Source organism: Triticum aestivum, chromosome 5A (assembly GCF_018294505.1).
Source record: "Triticum aestivum cultivar Chinese Spring chromosome 5A, IWGSC CS RefSeq v2.1, whole genome shotgun sequence".
NCBI lineage: Eukaryota > Viridiplantae > Streptophyta > Magnoliopsida > Poales > Poaceae > Triticum > Triticum aestivum.
This window is the reverse complement of record NC_057806.1, coordinates 54,420,134-54,426,133: the sequence shown is the minus strand read 5'-3', so window position 1 is coordinate 54,426,133 and position 6,000 is coordinate 54,420,134.

The window sequence follows — 6,000 nt, the reverse complement described above, 5'->3', positions numbered from 1 at the left end:
ATCAAGATTGCTCAAGCAATCATCAAAAGAAGATCCATAGACGGAAAAGTCGTCCATGAAAACCTCACAAATCTTTTCACAAAAGTCAGAGAATATAGCCATCATGCATCTTTGAAAGGTAGCAGGTGCATTACATAAACCAAAAGGCATACGTCTATAAGCAAAAGTACCAAAAGGGCATGTAAAAGTAGTCTTTGATTGATCTTTAGCCGACACAGGTATTTGAGAGAAACCAGAATAACCATCTAGAAAGCAGTAATGTGTATGTTTGCATAATCTTTCTAGCATTTGATCGATAAAAGGTAAGGGGTAATGATCTTTCTTAGTAGCCTTATTTAATTTGCGGAAATCAATTACCATCCTATAACCTGTAATAATTCTTTGTGGAATCAATTCATCTTTATCATTAGGAACAACAGTAATACCTCCCTTCTTAGGGACACAATGAACAGGACTTACCCACTGACTATCAGCAACGGGATAAATTATACCTGCCTCCAGAAGCTTTAGTATTTCTTTTCTTACCACTTCTTTCATTTTAGGATTCAGACGTCGTTGAGGATCACGAACTGGTTTGGCATCTGCTTCCAAATTTATTTTATGTTGACATAGAGTGGGACTAATGCCCTTAAGATCATCAAGAGTATATCCAATAGCAGCACGGTGCTTCTTCAGAGTTTTCAATAATCTTTCTTCTTCATGCTCTGAAAGGTTAGCACTAATAATAACAGGATATATCTTCTTTTCATCAAGATAAGCATATTTAAGATTATCAGGCAACGGTTTAAGCTCAAACACGGGATCACCCTTAGGTGGAGGGGGATCCCCTAGGATTTCAACAGGCAAATTGTGTTTCAGAATAGGTTCCTGTTTAAAGAATACTTCATCTATTTCCCTTCTTTCATTCATAAACATATCATTCTCATGGTCTAGCAAATATTGTTCTAAAGGATCATTAGGAGGTACGGCAATACAAGCAAGACCAATAATTTCATCCTTACTAGGCAATTCTTCTTCACGGTGTTGTTTACTAAATTTTGAGAAATTAAATTCATGAGTCATATCATCTAAGCCGATAGTAACAACATCCCTAGTGCAATCTATGGTAGCATTAACAGTATTTAAGAAGGGTCTACCAAATATAATGGGACAAAAGCTATCTTGTGGGGAACCAAGAACAAGAAAATCAGCAGGATATTTAGTTTTCCCACACAAGACTTCAACATCCCTAACAATTCCCATTGGTAAAATAGTATCTCTATTAGCCAGTTTAATAGTAACATCAATTTCTTCTAATTCAACAGGTGCAATGTCATGCATAATTTCTTTGTATAAGTCAATAGGTATTGCACTAGCACTAGCACCCATATCACATAAGCCATGATAACAATGATCTCCTATTTTAACAGAAATAACAGGCACGCCTACCATAGGTCTATGTTTATCTTTAGCACAAGGTTTAGCAATTCTAGCAGTTCCACCGCAGAACTGAATAACATGCCCATCAATATTATCGGACAAGAGCTCTTTAACAATAGCAATATTAGGTTCTACTTTAACTTGCTCAGGAGGTGTATATGTTTTAATATTGCTTTTATGAACCACAGTTGAAGCTTTAGTATGATCCTTTATCCTAACAGGGAAAGGTGGTTTCTCAACATAACAAGTAGGAACAATAGGATCATTATAAGTGACAGTATTTTCTTCAACTTTAATAGGTGCAGCTACTTTTACTTCTATGGGAGGATGATATTTAAACCACTTCTCCTTAGGGAGATCAACATAAGTAGCAAAAGATTCACAGAAAGAAGCTACTATCTCAGAATCAAGTCCATATTTAGTGCTAAACTTACGGAAAATATCAGTATCCATAAAAGATCTAACACAATCAAATTTAGGTGTCATACCTGACTCCTTACCTTTGTCGAGATCCCAATCTTCAGAGTTGCGCTTAATTCTATCCAATAAGTCCCATCTAAATCCAATAGTCTTCATCATAAAAGAGCCAGCACAAGAAGTATCGAGCATGGTGCGATTATTTTCAGAAAGTCGAGCATAAAAGTTGTGAAGAATTTTTTCTCTTGGGAGCTCATGATTGGGGCATGAATATAACATTGGCCTCCCCCAATCTTGAGCGATGCTTTCTCCTTCGCGAGGCCAAAAATTATATATATAATTGCGGTCATGATGAACAAGATGCATAGGGTAATACTTTTGATGAAATTCCAATTTCAATCTTCTATAGTTCCATGATCTCATATCATCACATAGCCTATACCATACCAATGTGTCTCCCTTAAAAGATAAAGGGAAGACCTTCTTCTTAGCAACATCATCGGGTATACCTGCAAGCTTAAATAATCCACAAACTTCATCCGCATATATTAGGTGTTCATCAGGATGCTTTGTTCCATCTCTTGTAAAAGGATTAGCTAGCAGTTTTGCTATCATACCCGAAGGATACTCATAAGGAATTTCATTTTCAATAGGTTCAGTAGGTTGAGGAGCAACTCTTTGCTCTACTGTTCGGGGTGAAGATACCCCAAACAAGCCCCTCAGAGGATAACTTTCCATAGTAACAAGTGACAGTAAATTTCAGCACACTATATAAATTTTTCCTTACCAAATTCCACCTACCAAAGGCGCTTCACTCCCCGGCAACGGCGCCAGAAAAGAGCCTTGATGACCCACAAGTATAGGGAATCTATCTAGTCCTTCCGATAAGTAAGAGTGTCGAACCCAACGAGGAGCAGAAGGAAATGATGAGCGGTTTTTAGCAAGGTATTCTCTGCAAGTACTGAAATAAGTGGTAACAGATAGTTTTGTGATAAGATAATTTGTAACGAGCAACAAGTAACAAATGTAAATAAAGTGTAGCAAGGTGGCCCAATCCTTTTTGTAGCAAAGGACAAGCCTGGACAAACTCGTATATAAGGAAAAGCGCTCCCGAGGACACATGGGAATATCGTCAAGCTAGTTTTCATCACGTTCATACGATTCGCGTTCAGTACTTTGATAATTTGACATGTGGGTGGACCGGTGCTTGGGTGATGTTCTTACTTGAACAAGCATCCCACTTATGATTAACCTCTATTGCAAGCATCCGCAACTACAACAAAAGTATTAAGGTATACCTAACCATAGCATGAAACATATGGATCCAAATCAGCCCCTTATGAAGCAACGCATAAACTAGTGTTTAAGCTTCTGTCACTCTAGCAACCCATCATCTACTTATTACTTCCCAATGCCTTCCTCTAGGCCCAAATAATGGTGAAGTGTTATGTAGTCGACGTTCACATAACACCACTAGAGGCTAGACAACATACATCTCATCAAAATATCGAACGAATACCAAATTCACATGACTACTAATAGCAAGACTTCTCCCTTGTCATCAGGAACAAACGTAACTACTCACAAAGCATATTCATGTTCACAATCAGAGGGGTAATAATATGCATAAAGGATCTGAACATAAAGGAATAATATGCATAATCAGAGGGGTAATAATATTCATGTTCCACCAATTAAACCAACTAGCATCAACTACAATGAGTAATTAACACTACTAGCAACCTACTAGCACCAATCCCGGACTTGGAGACAAGAATTGGATACAAGAGATGAACTAGGGTTTTCAGATGAGATGGTGCTGATGAAGATGTTGATGGAGATTGCCCTCTCCCGATGAGAGGAGCATTGGTGATGACGATGGCGATGATTTCCCCCTCCGGGAGGGAAGTTTCCCCGGCAGAACAGCTCTGCCGGAGCTCTAGATTGGATCCGCCAAGGTTCCGCCTCGTGTCGGCGGAGTTTCATCCCGAAAGGTTGCTTCTTATTTTTTTCTCGACGAAAGACTTCATATAGGAGAAGATGGTCATCGGAGAGCCACCAGGGGGCCCACGAGGTAGGGGGGCGCGCCCTAGGGGGGGCACCCCCCACCCTCATGGAAAGGGTGTGGGCCCCCTGGTCTTCATCTTTGGCGAGGATTTTTCATTATTTATTATAGGGTATTCCGTGGAGTTTCAGGACTTTTGGAGTTGTGCAGAATAGGTCTCTAATATTTTCTCCTTTTCTAGCCCAGAATTCCAGCTGCCGGCATTCTCCCTCCTTATGTAAACCTTGTAAAATAAGAGAGAATAGCTATAAGTATTGTGACATAATGTGAAATAACAGCCCATAATGCAATAAATATAGATATAAAAGCATGATGCAAAATGGACGTATCACTCGCCCATCTTCCCGCTCATCTTGTTCGGAAGTTGCCTCAATGGGGCCTTCATTGTCTTTGGCATCATCCGGAGTGTTATCTTCTCATGTGCCTGTGTTGCTGTCTTTGTTGCGGCGTGATTTAGAGCGGTGCCGCTGACGCCGGTGTTTTTGTTGTATCTCAAGAGGTTTATCCTCAGCTGGATCTTCCTTGTCATCGCCACTATTCTCTTTTGGTGCATCTACCATGTATACATCATATGAGGAGGTGTCCCTCCATCGTCCGGTGAACGATGGGTCTTCAACCTGCTCCTCTCCAGCATCGTCGTCCATACCGTCGATGTCTTCGGAGCAGTAATCGAGCATGTCGGTTAAGTCTTCGACATTGGCTATTAAGTGGGTGGGGGTGGGAAGCGAAATTCTCCATCATCAGCCTCCAGTTCAAACCGGATATAATTCGGTTGAGAGTCCCCCGCTAAGGAGAGTGTTTTTAATGAGTTTAGCACGTCGCCTAAAGGTGAGTGTCGAAAGATGTCTGCGGAGCTGAATTCGACGATCAATGTCTAATCAAGCTCGTCGTGCGTGGACGCACATGGTTCAGAACTCGTAGCCGGAAACGGGTCCGATGTTCCGGTGACATGGATCCCACTTGAGGTTGGGTTGGTGTGTGGCTCTGACGCCGCTGAGTCTGCGGCTTCCGTGGCGGGGTTGAGCCTCCTGTCCTAGGATGGCGCAATCTGCTCCGGATCTAGGGCCAGAGCAGTTACAGGTGCTATCCCCTGGGCATGGTCCGATGACAGATTTAAGTCATGTTCATCGTGGCGACAGGGAGTGGCTGCCATGGTCTTGAATCTGTCGAAGATCAAGTCTCCGCGGATATCCGCGACGTAGTTCAAGCTTCCAAATCTGACCTGACGGCCAGGGGCGTAGCTATCGATCTGCTCTAGATGGTCACGCGAGTTGGCCCGCAGTGCAAGGCCGCCAAATACGAAGATCTATCCGGAGAGGAAGGTTTCTCCCTGGACAACATTGTTGTAGATGATTGATGGGGCCATCGAACCTCTTGACGACGACACAACGGAACTCTCAATTAAAGCACCAATGTTGGTGTCAAAACCGGCTGATCTCGGGTAGGGGGTCCCGAGCTGTGCGTCTGAGGTTTATGGTAATAGGAGACATGGAAAACAATGTTTACCCAGGTTCGGGCCCTCTCGATGGAGGTAAAACCCTACGTCCTGCTAGATTAATATTGCTGAGTATGGGGGTTTCAAGAGTTGATCTACCACGAGATCGTAATGGCTAAAACCCTCGAAGTCTAGCCTATCTGATTATGATTGTATATGTGGACTAAACCCTCCGGTTTATATAGACATTGGAGGGGACTAGGGTTATACAAAGTCGGTTACAGAGAAGGAATCTTCATATCCGAACGCCAAGCTTGCCATCCACGCCAAGGAGAGTCCCATCCGGACACGGGTGAGAGTCTTCGGTCTTATATCTTCGTAGCCCATCAGTCCGGCCCATGTCCAACAGGCCGGACGCCCGAGGACCCCTTAGTCCAGGACTCCATCAACGTGAAATATCAACATTAATGTGTATCTCCTCGTGCTCCTCCATGTCACCTACATGATTAGCTACAAGCGTGGCTTGTGTCTCTTCATCCAAATCACTAGCGGAGGAGTACACATTATCTTCTTGCACAATGAAAGTATGCTTATTTGGGCAGTCCTTCATCAAGTGCCCGTCAGCTTTGCATATATGACACTTAATGTCCCTTGTGCATCCAAA